The sequence below is a fragment of the Cupressus sempervirens genome, chromosome 4 (assembly GCF_028749045.1).
Source record: "Cupressus sempervirens isolate cs-2001-9-10 chromosome 4, ASM2874904v1, whole genome shotgun sequence".
In the NCBI taxonomy this organism is placed as follows: Eukaryota; Viridiplantae; Streptophyta; class Pinopsida; order Cupressales; family Cupressaceae; genus Cupressus; species Cupressus sempervirens.
This window is the reverse complement of record NC_143121.1, coordinates 324,025,321-324,044,298: the sequence shown is the minus strand read 5'-3', so window position 1 is coordinate 324,044,298 and position 18,978 is coordinate 324,025,321. Positions and strand designations below refer to the sequence as shown.

General features: G+C 33.8%; 1 pseudogene; it reads right to left on the bottom strand.

Annotated features, from left to right (window-relative positions):
- Window positions 1–15,802, bottom strand: part of LOC149561337 (isoflavone reductase homolog P3-like) — a 47,382-nt pseudogene extending 31,580 nt beyond the window's left edge.
- Window positions 15,803–18,978: the final 3,176 nt, after the last annotated feature.

Genomic DNA, 18,978 nt, shown 5'->3' with positions numbered 1-18,978 from the left:
TGTCATGTCCCCTTTTTAGCGACATAACTTTAACAGGAGATTTGCCTATCATCGACTCTCGTAGGCAAATGATTATGGGAAGAGGGTCATTTTTGTCTTTCGATAATTACAATTTTGCTCTCGAAGGATAATAATTAAGTATGTGGGGGCCTACTCATTCTAATATTAAATTAAGGTTGTACTTTAACTTTATAAAGTTATTTATTTAATTCTATAAAGTTAATTATTGAAGTACATCATAAAAGATGATTCCGAAAAACTTCCAGAAACTTCTCAGCGAAGTGAATAAATAGAGGGCATAAGGCTCCCATTTGGACAAGTGATTTGTGGATTTGTTTTTCTATTCCAATTGGAGCAATTTGTAGCCATTGGTCTGCAAATTTTCAGTCTATCTGTGGGAACGATGACTCTCATGGATAAGCAATTCTGAGGGTGTGAGATATCACCCGAATTATTGCACTTGGAGGTAGCATTCAGCTATTTCAAGTTGGGCGAATTCGTGGCCTAGGGCCAGCATCGTGGATTTAATTAGGAGGAGACCAATTACTGCAGTGGTGGAGAGGATTTCTTCATCTAGAAATAAGCAACCTGTGTCTTTAAACTCGCCATTAACAGGAGCGCTTTTCTTCCTCAATTCGAAACTCATAAAAACAACCAAAGAAATTTGTGTGTTGTTCGCTATTGGCTTAGGTACTCCATCCCGTGCATACTACTGTAAATCGCAAGGCCGTGGTCACATTTCAAGGGGACAATGACTGGTGCAACCATTATATTCTGCAGGGTATAGACGAGCTCAGGTCCGACTGATTATTCACCATAGGTGGATGTAATACGTCGAATTGCTCTAAGTATGGGGATGCGTCATTCTTGAGGACCGGCTGGATGCATTTGGAGGATCAGCAATTTGGCAGGGGTCTCAATTACTCTCAGAGAAATTGCGTGGGTCGGCTCAACGATCTTCAAATTCTAAACCATCATTAGGAGATGGAGGGAATATTCTGAATTGTAATCATTGCTCCCAAATACATGCAACCCCAAAGCACGATTCTTCAAAACGATGGGTGGATTTAATTATATCAGATCGGGCTCTATTTGAAGACTGCGAATTATACTTAAGTTCACACACAAAGTCCAACAGTAGCGAGTAACAGGGTCAAGGGCAAACTTAGGAACACAACTCTGATTCATAGGAAGAAAAATGACAGTTTGGAGTAAATTGGCAATATCGATATTGTTCTCCATATTCAGGAAAGGGCAGACAGGAGCAGACTTGAACCACCACAAAAGTGTGCCCAGGCAGAGAGGAGTACCATTTTTAGGGACTCATGCAACCCATGAAGGCATTTCTAGTGGCCTATAAAGTAAGGGTCATTTCATTAGGAGTGACATTCCTACTATGTAATACCGATGATCTCTTCAGTGATTTGGAATGTTACGCACGGAGGGATGGCTAGGATCCACGATGGTCTAATGATGCTATTAACGGTTGGGAGGAACCGTGCACTTAGTTTATTATGTTTGATCTTTATGATGGATGTATATGTCTTCTATGATGATGTATCATGTATATTACGTGATTATCTTTACTTTGATGTATCATGGATTAGAATAGGATGATGTACCTTATTCTATGTATGTATTTTCTTTTGAGCTTGTCATACCCTGTGACATGTATAGTGGATGATTGAGTATTTGAAATGTAATTTATAAACATTGTACTTATCATTATTATTTCATGTGGATGTTGTATTAGATGGATTCATGTATGATAGATGTTTCTAGATGTAATCCAATGTAAAGGGATCTTTAAGAATGTAATCTAATTATATATGTTATGTTTACTTTCAGATGGACATTACTATTGCTTTCGTTATTGTGCATAAGATATATGTGGTATTTACTTTCATGTAAAAAAAAAAAATGCTACCAAACTTAGTGAAATTCTAGGTTGATTCTTTGGATCCCTTGGTGGGGCATTACATATTGTAAATAAAGTCATAAAAATTCACATTAAAATCCATTCAGCTGAAATATAAATCAAAACATAGAAAATGAGAAACATGTGAGGAAAGCATTTAAAGGAAGAATTATTGGGGCAAAGCAAAGAAATGGAATGAGATAGAGAATATGGTGTACACAGGAAAGAGAATGTAGATTTAATTATGAAGAAAGAATAATTGGTGCAGAAAAAAGTCATTCTGATATTGCAAAAATAAATACATTAGAAAATAATATTATATCAATTTTTTTAGACATTACAAAATGTAAGATAGACTCATTTACATATACTTATTTACATATAATGTACTTTTGTTAACTATAAAATGAAGACAACTTATCATAGTGTAACAACTTAATAATTACATATCAAAACCCCTTACCTTATACCTAGAAGCATTGGAGCCAAGTGCGGGTCCAAACCTAGTCCTGCAATGGGTCAAGCTATCCTAATTAGTTTATTTGTTCTTTATTCATACCATTTTAATCTATCCTACAACCCATCATTCACACACACATTCAATCAAGAAACAACTTATATATAAACATCACTATTATACCTAGTAGTTGTATGTTCAAAATCTGTGTCTTATACATGCAATGGCATGATGAGCATCAAAGTGAAAAAATAGACCAAGTTCATAGCCTCTTCTAACATATCCATTTTTAGATGGACAACAGGGTCTATAATAAGTAGTAAGAGCACCTTATATAGGATGACTCCTATTCTTGTAGTGAATGTGGCTTATATTGAACAAACATAATTAATACTCATTACTTTATACTCTCAAATCACATGTTTTTTGTCATGGGGCTTTAAAATAGGCTCTCTTTTACTATAATGATATGATCCAATTCTTCAAATTAAAAAATATCAGTATAGCTGATTACAAAGTACAACTTACATTTGAAGATTTGCAACTAAAATCAAAATAACAAAGCCAGAGATCAGAGTAGCAGGGATAAAATTTGATATAATTTTTTTTGCAAAAAAAATAAATTCTAACAGATCGTAAAAGAAATTATGACATAACCCTAACAAATTTTATTAAGATATTAAACTATCATATAGAAGTGGCATCTTGGATGTACAATCCTCCAAAAAAAATGACCTAAAAAAAAATTGGAAAAGGGAGTAGTAAAGGAGAGCCTATCCTTTCAGCAGTCAAATCAGTAGCAGACAACTTTGCATAAACTTTTGTGGGAAGGGATAAAATCATAGAAGACTAAAACAAACCTAACTAACCAGTCTGACCTATAAGGGTCTTAGAAACAACATGCAAGCCTAGAGATGATTATCTTGATGCGGACAATTGCTATTTGCACAAATCAAATGTTGCCTCATTGTTTTGGGTTGGTCTTTGAAACTCTGCTTGATTGCAGACATAGAGTAGGTCTTGACAGAGTTGAGGAGTGGCATGGAAGAGATTCTGGTGAGTTGCAAAGGAGGAAGATTGGCTCCAGGTTGATTTTTCAAATAAAATTTGATATACTAATTAACTTTATTTTTAGAAATGTGTATACACAATGCAATTATGAAAATAATATCCAATATCTAATAGATTTTTTAAATTTAAATCATCTTGTAAAAATAATCAATGATAATAATAAACCATCTCAATAGCACCACTTTTCAAAATAGATTAATTGAAAATAAAGTAAGCAAAAACACCAGTAATTAAGCTAAAATTAATGTAGTTCAATTAAAAACTCATAAACACAATTAATGATAATAATAAACCATCTCATTATCAGCACTCTCAAATTATAGCTTCATTGAAAAATAAATTTGCTAGAAATACCAAACCAGAATGTAGTTAAATTAGAAACTCATTGTACAAACATAATAATTATAGAGTCATCATAAAAAGCACAATTTCATAGCTATTTTAAAAATATGCCATAAGGTTTTGAAGACTCTACGCAAGGTTTTGAAGACACATTTTCTGTCTGTCACAATCCACCATGTTTTCCTTAACACAATGTATTCATGGTTGAGAAATGACCTAAAAAAACTTGCAAAAGGAGGGACTAAAGGAGAACCTATCTTTTCAATAGTCAAATTAGTAGCAGATGACCTTGCAGAAACTTTTTTAGGAAGGGATAAAATCACAAAAGACTAAATCAAACCTAACTAATGCTAGAAAATCAAAAGCAAGTAGCCATGGAGAAATCACAACTTACCTAGTGGGGTAGTATTGAGAAGGAGGTAGAGGTAGAGATTCTAGTGAATTCCTGAAGAAGATTTTGTATGCATAAGTGGAGAGGTTCATATGTGCTTGGTCATTTTTAACTTAGATGTTGGGGTGGTGGGATTAACAATAAGCATTCGTGTTCTCCTGCATGGCCCACTATAGAGGTAATGTGGCCACGAAAATGTATGGAAAAATATGTGGAAAGACAATCATTCTATTCTGCAGGTATTGAGAAAATATATATTTTTTAAATCCTTGTCTAATCTCTAAACATACTAGTATAAGCAACACTACCAGCTAGCCATGCAAATAGAGGATATCAGCAAACCACAATCGTCATCACACTTTCAGACGAATATTGGGAGAGACAATCATTCTATTTTGCAAGTTTAAAATCCTTAACTAGTCTCCAAACACACTATTATAAGTAACACCCCCAACTGGCCATGCAAATAGAGGATATTGAGAAACCACAATTATCATCACACTTCCATCATGTGATTCTAGGTGTATTATGTGAAAATAGAATATGGCCCTAGTTTCGAATACTCATAATTGTCTAAACTTTTTCAAAGATAATAGATTCTTATAAATTTTTAATTATTTTTTTCTATTAAAATTTGAAATATTAAAAATTATTGTATTGGAAACATTAAGAATTAATCTATTAAAAAATCAAAGTGCCACCATTGATGACTTTCTTAGGATGAGTACAATTACTGCAAACCTGTCTATTGGAAACATTAAAAATTATTCTATTAAAAAATAATAAATGTGGATTATTCTTTTGTTTATGAGGGACAAATACAAGTGTAGATAGAAAACCTAATTCTAAAACATTAATAGGGAAGATTTGCATTCATGATCCATCTCCTAGTGCATTATTGAGTAGCACTATGCAAGGTAGTAATAGGATAAATGCACGAGACATTTTCAAAGATAATAGGCTAGTGTATATTTTTAAAGGGCAACCGTTGAGAGGAATTCAAAATAATAATCACTCAAACTACAAATATAACCAACTGAAAATGTTTCAAGTGTTCACTTAAAGCAAACCCTAAATATAACCAAGTGAAAACTTCAATTTCTATTTCATTATATCCTTACAAGTTATTTTTCATAGGGCTAAATAATGAATGTGTACAACATGACTAGTGCTTTATGCTTTAATTTAGCTTGGTCAGCATGATAACAGTACACTCACAAGGAACAACAAAAGGCAAAACATCTAATAATGTTGTAAAAAATACAAGCTGAAATATTAAAAATAAAACAATCGAAGCAACTAAATAGCATACGCTTAACAAATGTAATGATTCTTGCCATCTTGTTGCTCGTTTAGTTTGGTTTGGATAACGTGGAAGTTTTTTCGTCTCTCACTAGCTCCAGTTTGATCTCAAAATATTATTATTTATGTCTTGATATTTATGCTCTGAAACCGTACACATTTAGGACATTGGACTACTTTAAATTGCACTTTTGACCTTTGAATATAGATTATTAATTTTTCTCTAAGTATTATGTATGTGGGAAGATATTAGGGTTCAAGATATGACTACATGAATAGATCAAACGATTCCAATATTGTTTACTTAGGGCTGCTAGTGATAAGTAGTCAGGAAGAGCAGTGACAATCATAAAAGAAATTATTAATCAATGACTACAAGAGATCTTATCGCAATGGATGTGTTTTGAAGGGATATGAATATTTGTACATAATTGCAATTGAACTATTGTTTTCTTGTTCACACTACAATACAAGCAATGGTTACCCAGCCATTTATTTCGACTGGCTGGGTATGCCATGCCGCCCAAGCCCATACATACATATGGTACATATTCCTTCTGTATTCTGCAGAGTTTTTCATTTTGCGTGCAATCACAAGACTGTCTATTCGTTTGCATTCTAGCAGAGATCAATTCACAATTCACAAAACCTTTTTCGGAAGTGTTGAAGCTCATCCATTCCTGATTTAAATTATTCTAAGTGTCTAAATTTTGAATAGTTTTCTCTAAGCGTTGAAGCTCATCCTTTCACACTTATATCTTTTTAATAATTGATTTTTTTTTAACAATATCTGCACATTTTTTTTTTTAGAATTTTAATTTTATAATAATAAGTAAAAACATGTAAGTTAATAATTTTAAAAATATATTATATACATTTATTTAATAGTACAATAATTTTAATTTAAAATTTATATATGCTTTTAAAATATAGAATTATTTTAAAACTAAAAATTCATTTAGCTATGTTTTATGATGTAATTTTTAACATTATAATATCTTTTTAACACATTTAAATAGAATAGTTTAAGTTAAAATTAGTTTTTCAAAATTGAGAAAATAATATTTATGATTATAATAATTATAAGTGTAATCTAATACTATCAAATTTAAATATTAAATCAAATGAAATATTTTTAATATCATGTTAATACATATTATAAATTTGATTGAAAGATATAATTTTAAATAATATTACTATTAAAATATAATAATTATTTCTATATTAAATTGTTTCACAAATGACAAACAATATATAAGTTTATATCAAATTAGAGAAATTTTTTAATTTATTTTTTCATTTTAGAACATTTATCACAATGTTTGTAAATTTTATTCATGTACAAAATTATAAATACATATCAAATTAAAACTTAATAAAAATTATAATTAGTTTTTAAATGCAAAAAATGAAATCTTTAAGCCGAGAGGCTTTCTACAGTTGTAGCAATCTTCAATGTAAACATTTAGCTATTTTGATAAAATTTGACAAGTAACCGATGGTAAATCAATTTCTAAATTGGGCCAAACGTTACAAATCATCTCAATTAAATGCATTATCTAAATTTCAGGGACCTTGTAAATGAACAATCAATTATAAAATAGAATATAAAATATATAAAACTCAATATATAATTTTTATGTATACACCCTTATGTGAGCTCTCCATTTATATATAATTTCGAAACAAACAAGAATTTGATAATTTTAATATTGGAAAACTCTAATTCTTGTTCAATTCCTGGAAACAAACAACCTCTTAAATATTTTAAAATAGTGCAATTAGTTTGATGTTACAGTCAACAGTTTGCCAATTCTATCAGGGAGGTTGCTTAAGTTCCCATAATTGCATAAGTTCAATTCCTCCAATTGTGATAACTTGCCATGCTATCAGGAAGTCTGCTTAAGCCCATGCAGTTAGCCAAGTCCAAGCACTATAGTTGTGATAGGTCGCCAATGCTATTAGGAAGGTTACCTAAGCTCTCACACCCTTCCAAGCTCAATATCTCCAGCTGTGACAGATTGCTGATGCTATCAGGGAGGCTGCTTAAGTTCAAGTTCAAATCCTATAGCTGTGACAGATTGGCAATGCTGTTAGGGAGGTAGCTTAAGTTTGTACATTGGAACAAGTCCAAGTGTTGCAGATGTGCATAGTTTTCTATGTTATTAGGGAGGATGCTCAAGTTTTCACAATATGACATCCTCAAGTCTCGAAGCTTTGACAACTTTGACAAGTTGCCAATATTTTCAGAGAGGTTGCTTAACCTATTAAATGATCCCATGTTCAATAACTATAGCTGTGATTTAATGTTGTTAGTGAAACTGCTTAAGTTATGACATGTCATTTTCAATTTCTTGAGCTGAGATAGGTTCCCAAAGGTATTAGGGAGGATGCTTAAGCTTGAACACAATGTCAAGTCAAAATCCTGCGATTGTGTCAAGTTCCCAATGCTATCAGGGAGGCTGCTTAAGTCAAAGCAGCGTTGCAAGTTCAAGTTTTGTAGAGATGACAAGTTGCCAATGGTATCAGGGCCCTAGGGTCCTTAAGTTGGTTAAAAATTCCAAGTTTAAGTACTACAGTTGGGACAAGTTGTCAATGTTATCAGGGAGGTTGCATAACCCGTAACAGTTGTTATAAATATCGGTATCGATGGACACGGCTATGAGAATGGAGGAACTCTAAAGACTTACTATTTTCTTTGCATTTATGTCAAGCAATTGTTGTTTAGACTTTATTCTTCCCACCTTGAGCTATTACTTTTCCTTCTTTCTCACCTGTAGATTTGTAGTTAGTTAGTTTTCTTTTTCATTTTTGGAATAAGTGTCGATTTCCTATATATAGGGATCAGACCAAGTGTGTGCAAGTTTAGTTAGTAAGAAGAAAAAAAGAATTGTTAACTTTTGCAGTGAGTTGTTTTTACAGTTCTATGTATTGATTCCATGTAATGAATTTCTGAAATGTATTGAAATAGATTTTGGTTTCTATCCTGTGTTAGTAGATTAGAAGAAGCCAACCAAGGGGGCCCACATGGGAGGTAGATTAGTTTAGATTAGAGTAGTATGGATTTATTTTCAAGAATTTCTAGCATTGCAAGTAGAAGTTGTAAATTTCTTCCTAAAGCATCATACTTTGTGAATGTTCTTGTAGCATCTGTAAGAATAGTTATAGTAGATGAACTGAGTTGGAATAGGTGTTAACATTTCATTACATTTCTAGTATTTATTCCAATTAAGTGTGTTCATTTCTTGCAGCGATAGTGTAGGTTCTTTTCCTTGCATTTTACTTTCCTACAACATAAGCATAATGACTCATGAAGAGACCTAGTGCACATATTGTGCCGACCATTTCAAGTATACATCCCTGGTTTGACACGATTAAATGCACCTCATGGTGAGAAAAATAATTCTTAGATTGAATACATTATTCCTAAGTATGGCCTAGAGCATGATTATCATATACCTATTGCGAGGCGAACCATTTTTGACACCATTGCCGAGGAATGGTGTCAAGCTAGGAGCATTCTTGAGTCATAGTTTTTAGACAAAGTTTATTTTTAAGTTTTCAAACTTTCTTCACCAATGTGAAGAATTCAATTCAAACTTTCTTCACCAATGTCAAAAAATTCAATTGCATGCATCGAAGAGGAAGACAATGAGATAAGTATGGCAAATTTCTTCCATGAGAATCTATTTATATGAACGAAGAAATTGAAGAAGAAGTTGCGTTACCTTTTGAAGATGCAAGGCCTATTTTCCCTACAGAATCATCCTCAAGAGCACAACCTTTAGATACAAGTGGTATTCAACCTTTTACTAAAATTTTGGCCAATTTTTTTGATGATACTACTTTGAATCCACCAGTTGTTAATAACCCAGTACCCAATGTCCCCTTTCAGAAACAGCCTCAAAATCTAATAGCTCTAGTAATGACACAACCTACTTTTCCATTCCCTCTTCCAACTCTTGTAACCAATGCTAATCTTAAAAACATACCTCCCACTACTCTTCCAAAGTTCTATGGCCTTGCAACTGAAGACCATGATACTTTCTTGTTTGAGTTTGATATAGTTTTTCATAGTTTTGAATACAACATTGATGGCCATAAGCTCAAATTATTTCTAGCAACATTGAAATAGTTAGCTCTATGATGGTTCATGGGCTTAGGAGCTAATGCAACAAGAACTTGGGATGAAATGCAAACTTTGTTTTTGGATAAATATAAAGAGTATTGCAAAGCATTTGGTTCAAGAGGAGATGGTGTCTTCAAAATATCACAGAAGGAGGAAGAAACATTGGAAGACTATGTTTCACATTTTTTGTATACACTACAAAAGAATCCTCAACATGTGTTGTCTGAAGATTCACAGAAGCTAGTTTTTTTGAGAGGTGTATATGATAACTGTCTAGAAGCATTGGACCTGATGGTTGGTGGTGATGTATATCAAGCTTCCTTGGATGACCTCAAAAATATTTGTCAAAACTATTCACAATCAACTATGAAGAAAGGATGAGGACCTCATTCTATAGCCACTAAAGAGATTAGCCAAGGCATTATGAAGCTCGAGATATCTAACTTGTTGTCAGATTTCAAACAAGACATTATGAAGTTGCTACACATCTTGACATGATGACTGCAAAGAAGAAGCATGCATAAGCTGAATTAAAACTAGTTGAATATTGTCCTCATTGCCACAAGCAAAAGAAGGATTGCCACTGCAAAATGGTTGCAAGTGTGGAGAATCAACATCTTCCAATTGAGTACTTCAAGATAGATGGAGATGATGAGCTAGTATTTTTTTTTGCTCAATGCCGAACATGGGCCCAAAGTCAAGGTATGCTTCAAGACCCTTTTTAAAATTCAAATTCATATGGTAATCAATGGAAAAATCGTAAACCCCAAAGTCCTCCACAATATCAACTTAATTGGAATAATGCTAGGCAAAACAATCTGCCACAATCTCAATGGCCTCAGAATTCCCAACAATCCTGGCCTAATTAGTAGAATAACCAATGGTAGAACCAACAGAATAAGTAGTAGAAAAACCAACAAAAACAATGGAAAAACTAGCAAAACCAATGGCAACCACCTCAAGGGAATTGGCAGTCTATAAACCAATGGAGGGGATCTCAACAATGACCTAACCAAAATACCAATACACCACAATTGCCACCTCTAGTTCAACAATCTGCTTTAATGCCACCACTTGCAAATCTTCAAAAATAGACACAGTTACCTAAACAACCTTAGCCAAATCCAAATAGCCAACAACCACAACAACCTATGTATAGTGTTGCTGCTCAACAATATCCTACCTATACTCTAAATGTTGTAGATATATATTTGAGATTTGGTACAACTTTACCAGTGCCCAAACTACCTCTTATAACTGAGATACTAGATACTCTTACATCATCAGAACGCCCACTTGCTAAAGCAGTTGATCTAACCATTGATACTATTTCAACCCAAGCTCAACTATAAGTGGAACCTCCTTTTCTAGAGAAGCTTATACAAAAGAAACCTCTACAAAAAGAGGAACAACCTTTTGATATTGTTGATCAGTTGAAGAACATGCATGTCCAAATACCCCTATTCCAAGCCATTAAAGATGTTGCTAATACATTAGGGGTCAATTTGCGATGGCAAGAAAAGGTAATGTGGTTTTGGCTTTTTTTTTTAATTTTAGCCCGATGCCGTCGCAATTGTGATGGCAAGCATCGCAATTGCGATGCTAGCGAGATATAAGAGAAAAAAAAAGCCAAAAACCCTCATTTGAATGAAATTGCGTGACACAGGCTTCTTCTAAAAGGAAAGGCGCGTGCGGGGGAGATTACTTCAGCAAGGTGTAAGGCGAACTCGAGGCATTCAGAGGGTCGGGTAAAGACGCGCATCGGCAAGGTGTAAGACAAATAAACCCATTATTTTTCAGAGACGCGCATCGGTAGAGACGTTCTCCATGTTTTTCATTGTTTCCATGTCTTAGTCGCTTAATATCATATTTCTTATTCCTACTCTTTTTCTATTATTTTTGTGTTCAATGTCTGGCTTTCCAAAAGGTTTTAGGGCCCCTTGAAAACATATTTTACCCATACAATCAAAAACTTCCGTTTCCTCGTCCTCTTTATTATGGAAATTGCTAGCCTCAAAGAATGGAGAGCAAATCTCCTTCAATAGGAAGGCCTTTCATTCTTTAGCCTCACATTTTTGTGAACCTATATTAAGAGGCTTCCATAATCATTTTAGTGTGGATCACTTGGCAAAAGGTTACCACAACTCATTCAAAGCGACCTCCTATGGTGTTCATTATTTTTGCCCATCCTGAATTACTTTTGGACACTCCATTAATATTGAGCTTGTAAAAGCCTAAGGGAGGTGGATCCAAGTTTGTATATTTGCAAAAGGACAAATAATGTTGTGGGCAGTAGAAAGGGATGTCATGGTGTTGGCCCTTGGAGAAATGGGATCTAATTATTTTGAGTAATTAGTAGTTACTTTACAGATTTACAGATTCTCAACATCATTGTCTCAGTCAAAGGGAGAAAGAAAATGTCTTTTCCAAAAAATATATGTAAGAAACTTGCAGTTTGAATAAAATTGTTAATTTTTATTTTTATACTCAAAAACCAAAACGTGTCTCATAGCCTTTAAAGAAATATGGAAAATCCATAAACAAGATAACATGGCATTATTAAGATATTATTCAAACTATACAATGTTACAAACACCTCAGCCCAGCACTGACTTGAATAGAAAAATTTTGTCACTATTTTTAATATGACAAACTATTGCTCTCTTCCCTCAGTCATGAATATTGTTGATTCTGACACTTCGCACTTCAATATTTCAGTGTGTCATCACCATTCATTATTGCTTTCACGTGCTACTAATTTCAGGCTGTAGAAAAGTTCCATCACATCTCAATATATTGCCATGAACTTTGGTGTGCAAGTTAAAAATTAGACTTGTACAGGAAGCCCTCTAATTGCTGACATTTAAGATGCAATCATACAATAATATCCACCGCACAGCTTCGCTTAAAACATGAATCTACATGTCAGTTAAAGTATATATTCTGCAGAATTGATATCTAATGAGATATATCAGACCTACGAGATTATACCAATAACGAATTCTAAAAATAATAATTGAGAAATTTTCATTCCAAGAAGACCTACATTATGTAAAAAGCTACATGACATCAGGCATACAGCAGATTTAAACATCAAATACTTACAAAATGGCCTCAACCAAGAGACAATCTTCCAACTCAGACCCCAAATGAAATTTTCATTTCAATGTGGGACAGTATGGACTGGGACATGGAGCTACAGCAAGATCGGGTAATCGATCAATAATTTCATTAACTGCTTCTAGGCACGTGTTAAGCATTTTTTTCTCTATTCGTACCAACTATGTTGCCACCTGCCTTTTGGGGTCCGTACTTGGGTCTGCAAGCTGATGCAGTGCAAATATGTTGTAAAAAATCACTTTGAAACATATGTTGGTTGAAAAAGTATAAGGATATAGTTATCCCCAACATGAAGGGAACAAATTCTTACCACTCTTTCATCTTCACTAGCAGTTGATGGATAGCCTGCAAGTCGTTCTCTGAAGTAACTAGATAACTGATCTAGAACTGCTCTTTCTGTACATGGACTCACCTACACTCATATTCTAATTGGTTAAATTGACTTTTCATAATAAAGGCAATATATAACCAGTAAGAATAATGAAACACATAAATTACCAATACAGCGAGGTATGAACAAAGAGGTGGGTGATAACAAAGAGCTCATCAATTTTCACTGTGTTATCTTCTGGCTACAAGTCTACACCATTCTTCACTATTTTTTATTTATACCTAATACAATTTTATTTTTCAAAATGTTTATCACTGCCACAGTTTTTGACAGTTGGCTTCTTTGTATTAATGCCTATAAGGAGCCATTGGATATTGGAAGATAAAGGTTATAAATCTCAGGTAGTTTTTCTATGAGATTTCTTTTGGATTTGGCTGTGTTACATAAAATGCTGAAGTAAGATGCATTAATTTCAACCCATTTTGATTGATCATCAGCGATGATGAAGGCATTCCATTAAAACTAGCCAAAGTTCCAGGTACTTTAAAGTTATTATTATTCTATAGTGATATAATAGTAATTTATTTCTTGATCACTCTTCATCGACTAATGATCCCATGATTTTTTTGTAGGGAATGATCTTTTTTGGAGAAAACTTGGTGATGAGTGTTTGTGAATATTCGGGCCCACCATGCGTACCTGGTGGAACATCATATCCTAACTAAAACCCCAAACCACTATTTTGATTTCATATCATTGCTATAATAGTTTTCCTTTTCATCCATTTCTTGAACTATATATATTAAAGGTAGCTTCACTTCATTTATGAGTCTAACATGTTTTTTTTAACTTAAAAGGTGGAATAACCAATGCAAACCATTGAAGGATGGTCTTATAGAGAGCATGGCCCAACTCTTTGGACCTTGTGCATTCGAGAGAAACAAGCTCCTTGAAAAAGCTGGTTTATGTTTGAAGTATATTAGGGACCAGTATAGAAAAAATTTACGGGATAACCCCAAGTACGAGTGTTCACCCTATGTTCCTAAGGTTGAGTGGCAGGCTCTGATTTTGGATGGAAAGTATAAAGCTAACAAGAAAAATAATATTACACCAGTGGAGAGTACAACAAGGTATGTGATACTATTGAGAATCTAATTATGTACTAATTAACCTCTATATTTATACTATCCAACATATTTCAAACTTTTCATAGATTGCCTGACACATCAAAGGCAACAAAGGCAAGACTAGAAAAGCACGGGACACACAAGCTCAGCTCTGGTGGTTTTTTGAAACTTCAAGCAAGAGTTGTAAGTATTAGTAAATGAAAAATTGTATCAAATTTTTTATATAATGTGATGGGAAATGCTAGGACTCCCTTATTTAGCTCATCAATTATAAATAGGTTAATAGAATATAATAATAGTAGTGGATTTTCATATTCAATATAAACAATTCAGCAATTGAAGTCAAACTCTGCAATCTAGATTAGTGAAGATTCCTTCATTTACTAATATGACACTATTTAAAATCTCACCCTTGATGTTTCCATCTCCATAGGTTTCAAACTGATCTTGGGGAGGAGCAAGCTCAGAGGGATGGGTATGATAAAAGTAAGGCCACCCAGTAATAGAATTGCAACAAATGTAAGTGTATGGAATGTTGGATGCCTCAATTTCCCTCCTAACAACTCTCTTTTCTTTGTAAAAGCTTAGCCCTGGTTCTATTCGATTGGCTCTGTCTATATCATGCCCAAATTCCAAAGGAAGAAACCTTTGCATCAAAGTTCAACAATTCTTAAGTCTATTACAGTTAACAAGCATTCATGGTAATAATGTTAGGGTCTTATGTTCTGACCTTAATAGTGCCAATTTCTTTAATGGCATCTACAATCTTAAGCTGATCTGTAAGTTGACCACCGCCCACAATTGAAATAACAATATCAATGCCTTGCATGGCCTTTACCATTGAATTATGATCACTTAAATCCCCCTGCAGAACACCCATTATAATATACATGCACATTAATAAGACCCATTACAGAACATGTAGACATTAATAAAACCCATTACAACACAAATTTTTACAACTATAATATAGCTCATGATCCCAACCAAATTAGACTCATTGATAAGGAGATCACTGACCGAACACCCCTTCTTAACATAATTTCTAAATACCCAACTTCACAACAAGACAATCAAACATGATTATTTGTGAGATGACCGCTATCTAACAATTTAGCAAACAACTGCAATAGTAGTTACCATGAACAAACAAGAAAAGCTTAATCATATATTCTAAACCTATATGACCAATCAAAACAATCTACAGTCTGTAAAATCAATATTTTAAACAAGTACACACACTTTACAACTGTGCCATACATATCTACCACAAAATCTTAGTTATGAACAGAGCTAGTGACATACATAGACAATGTTAACACCAAAATATTTCAATTCATGGAGGCACTTTTCTTTGGCAGAATCATGGGCAGTGATGGGTCTAATGAGAGCATAGGTAGAATGGCCTGCATTTACAACTGCAAAAGCAACAAAGCGACCAATATAACCAGTAGCTCCAATCACTAATATTTTACTTTTCTCTTCATTCACAAAATCCTCATATGAAGAAATCTCACAAATGGAGGCCATGGTTGAGACTGAATTTTCCTCCAATAGTTGAGAATAAAGGCAGTGATTGAAAGAATGAGGGAATGCAGCAGCACTTGTAGCCATTTTTATTTCCAAAGAGCTGAACTAACTCTTACCCAACTTAAGAATTTGGAGAAAATATGTCGGTACAAGAAAAGCATACAAACATGCAACATTTATATAGTAGATTACTCCATCAAAACTGCTCAATTTTTCTCCTATTATATTGTGATGGATATAGATGATTTGCTATTGATATTTTAACTACCTTCCATTGGTTGATGAAACAATGCAAGTAAAATTCACCATACCACGCAAAAATGCAGGGCTCAGAGTTCAAGAGATGCCTCACAGAAGAGGATAAGAGAATTGGCTTCCAACAAGTCTATAGAGCCGTGGGTGAACAGCTACAAGCTGAAATCAGTGTGGAAGGTTCTAATAATGATGCATCTGAGCCACAGGTAAATAAGCTAAATGAAATTTATTTCAAATTGAATACTTTACCAATTAGTCTATTTGATGTTAAGTTCCAATATAAAGTGAGTATATTTGTTTTAAGCAAGCAATGATAACAATGCATAGGATGTTGGAATGCAGCCTAACAATCCTTCTACACAATCTGTGGATGCCGAAGGTTCGCATGATGTGCATCCCAGTAGTGGAGGTATACATTTGCTATTAAATTTTTTATATGTAATTGCAATTGGTGTTTGGATTAAAGTAACATTTTGTATAGCAGCTGTAGAGGATCGAGGGGTTGATGTTCATGACCGTGTTGACGTTGAGTCCAGACAAAATGATGTGGTCAGATCAGGTAAAGAGCGCTACAGTTATGTTATTTAAAATAATTAAATACTTGTAACGATTATAATAAATTATTTTTAATTTAATTCTTTTATTTGTTATTGCAGAGGACCCCCCTTTGCAACAGCATAGGAATTTGAGATCATCAAGAACAGAGAACAGAACAACTGATGAGGGGGGAATTGATGATGACATTGATGCTCCTCTTAGAGCTTACATAGAAAAAAGAAATATAAAGAAAAAAAAGAAATGATTGTCATCTACATACCTTAATTGATAATGAATGAATTTTATGTCTCAATGAATTTAATTATGTGCTAATGAATGTTCATGAATTATGTGTTAATGCAAAATATTGATGAATGTTGCATGTTAACGAATCTAATGTGTTAATGAATGTTATCATGTGATATTGATTGAATGTTACATTTTATTAATGGTTGAAAGAATGAACGAATGTTAGATGTTAACGGGGAATGTAGAGTGATGTTAGGGGGAGGGGGGTGGGGCCAAATGAGCTTCCACCTTCACGTGGTTGGCCCTGTTTAGTAGAGAATATTAAACTATTCTCGAAACAAAGTGAAGCTCAATAAGATACTAACAATAGAATCCAAATGATACCCCAACAGGTCAATCAGGTATTTCAAGTAGTAAAGATGAAACAGTTCCTGAATAAGTTCATCCAAACACTACCCTAGTTCCCCATAAATCAACATGGTTTACTGGTTTTATAGAACATTTACGGAAGGAATAGAGGAAGAGGAAAAGAAACCATGGAGAAGACAATGGTTCCATTACACTGTAAAAACTCCTTTTTCAATTGTTTGGACAACATATGTTTGTTGAGGCCTTATGGGAATGGAGAGAAAAAAGATGAAGAAAATTATAGCATCACAAGGTGAAGAAATTGCAAATTTAAAGGAACAATTAGCAAGTCAAAAGCAATGGATGGATCATGCCCTCAAGTTGGCTAATCATGCACTTACTTGTAGACCACTACCAAGGGTTTATGCTCTCTATTTAAAAGAACAATTTCTTTTGTTTCAACTGATGCTAACCCTTAAGGTTTTTAATGCAGAGTTCAAATCAGCTTAAGAATTCTATGGATTATATCAGACTCTACCACCTTGGCAATAGAATTTTCTTTGTGAATTATATGTGCATAATTTTGTTATTCCTTCAGAGACCCAATGGAATCCCTTACTTTATATAGGGGATATACATTTAAGAGCCTTAATGTTCTGGATGTCTAATGAAGTAAACTACGACAGGCAACTAAATAATTACAAGGACGAGGAAAGGACAGAGCCCTTGCTATTAAGAGCCGAGAGCAGCAAGCTAGAAGAAGTTCTTATGGATTGGTTTGGATTAACTTATGGAAATAAGAATCCAGAAGTAAGGGATAGAATCTTTGCTACCAGAACCAAAGTCTATGCTAATTATGAGAACTTGCCTTGTTTTGCCTTTCAGAGAGCTATGACTGGTGTTAGGAGTACAGATGGGCCAGATTGCCTAAGTCATTTAAAAGGTCAGAACGACATAGTCCCATCAATTTGGAGGTAGCACTGCATTGAGTACTAAAGTATGTAGAGTTAGGGAAGTAGGCCAAACCATTATTATGGTGTCCACTAACCATGCAGCCTCCAATGCTCTTGTGGCCTTTATATGACATCAATGCCTATAGACTTGACAAGCTACAAGAAGATCACAAAAGGAAAGTGTGGGAAAGAATAAGAGGATTTTACTATACCTTCAAGAGCAGTAGGAAAGGAAGGACTAGGATTGGGGAGTTCAGGTCACTGACAAGAAAATACAATGCTTGAGGACAAGCATTAGTTTAGCAGGGGGCAAATGATGAGGCCAAATATTACCTCTATTTCATGATAGTTTTAAACACTTTGTTAATACTTTGTTTCATTTTCGTCAAGACATTTGTGGACTTATGATACCTAAACCTATAATTAACCTATGGGTAGATAGTATACCATCTTTTGTTAAAATTACATAAAAAAATGCAGTATTTCATATAATTAGTAGAATGTGTGTTCTTATATTTTAATTTAATTTGATAATCTTTATTTGCAAACATGGCTCTGCATAATAACTAACCTATAGAAATGAAGTTGAAGATGATTGGGTGAATTCAAAGATTAACATTGAACACAGCCAATAGCATTCAAGGAGAAAAGAACATTGAAGTTTAGTCATGGTGGAGAAGAATTATATCGGTATCGAAGGACACGGCTATGAGAATGGAGGAACTCTGAAGACTTACTATATTCTTTGCATTTATGTCAAGCAATTGTTGTTTAGACTTTATTCTTCCTGCCTTGAGCTATTACTTTTCCTTCTTTCTCACCTGTAGATTTGTAGTTAGTTAGTTTTCTTTTTCATTTTTGGAATAAGTGTCAATTTCCTATATATAGGGATCAGACCAAGTGTGTGCAAGTTTAGTT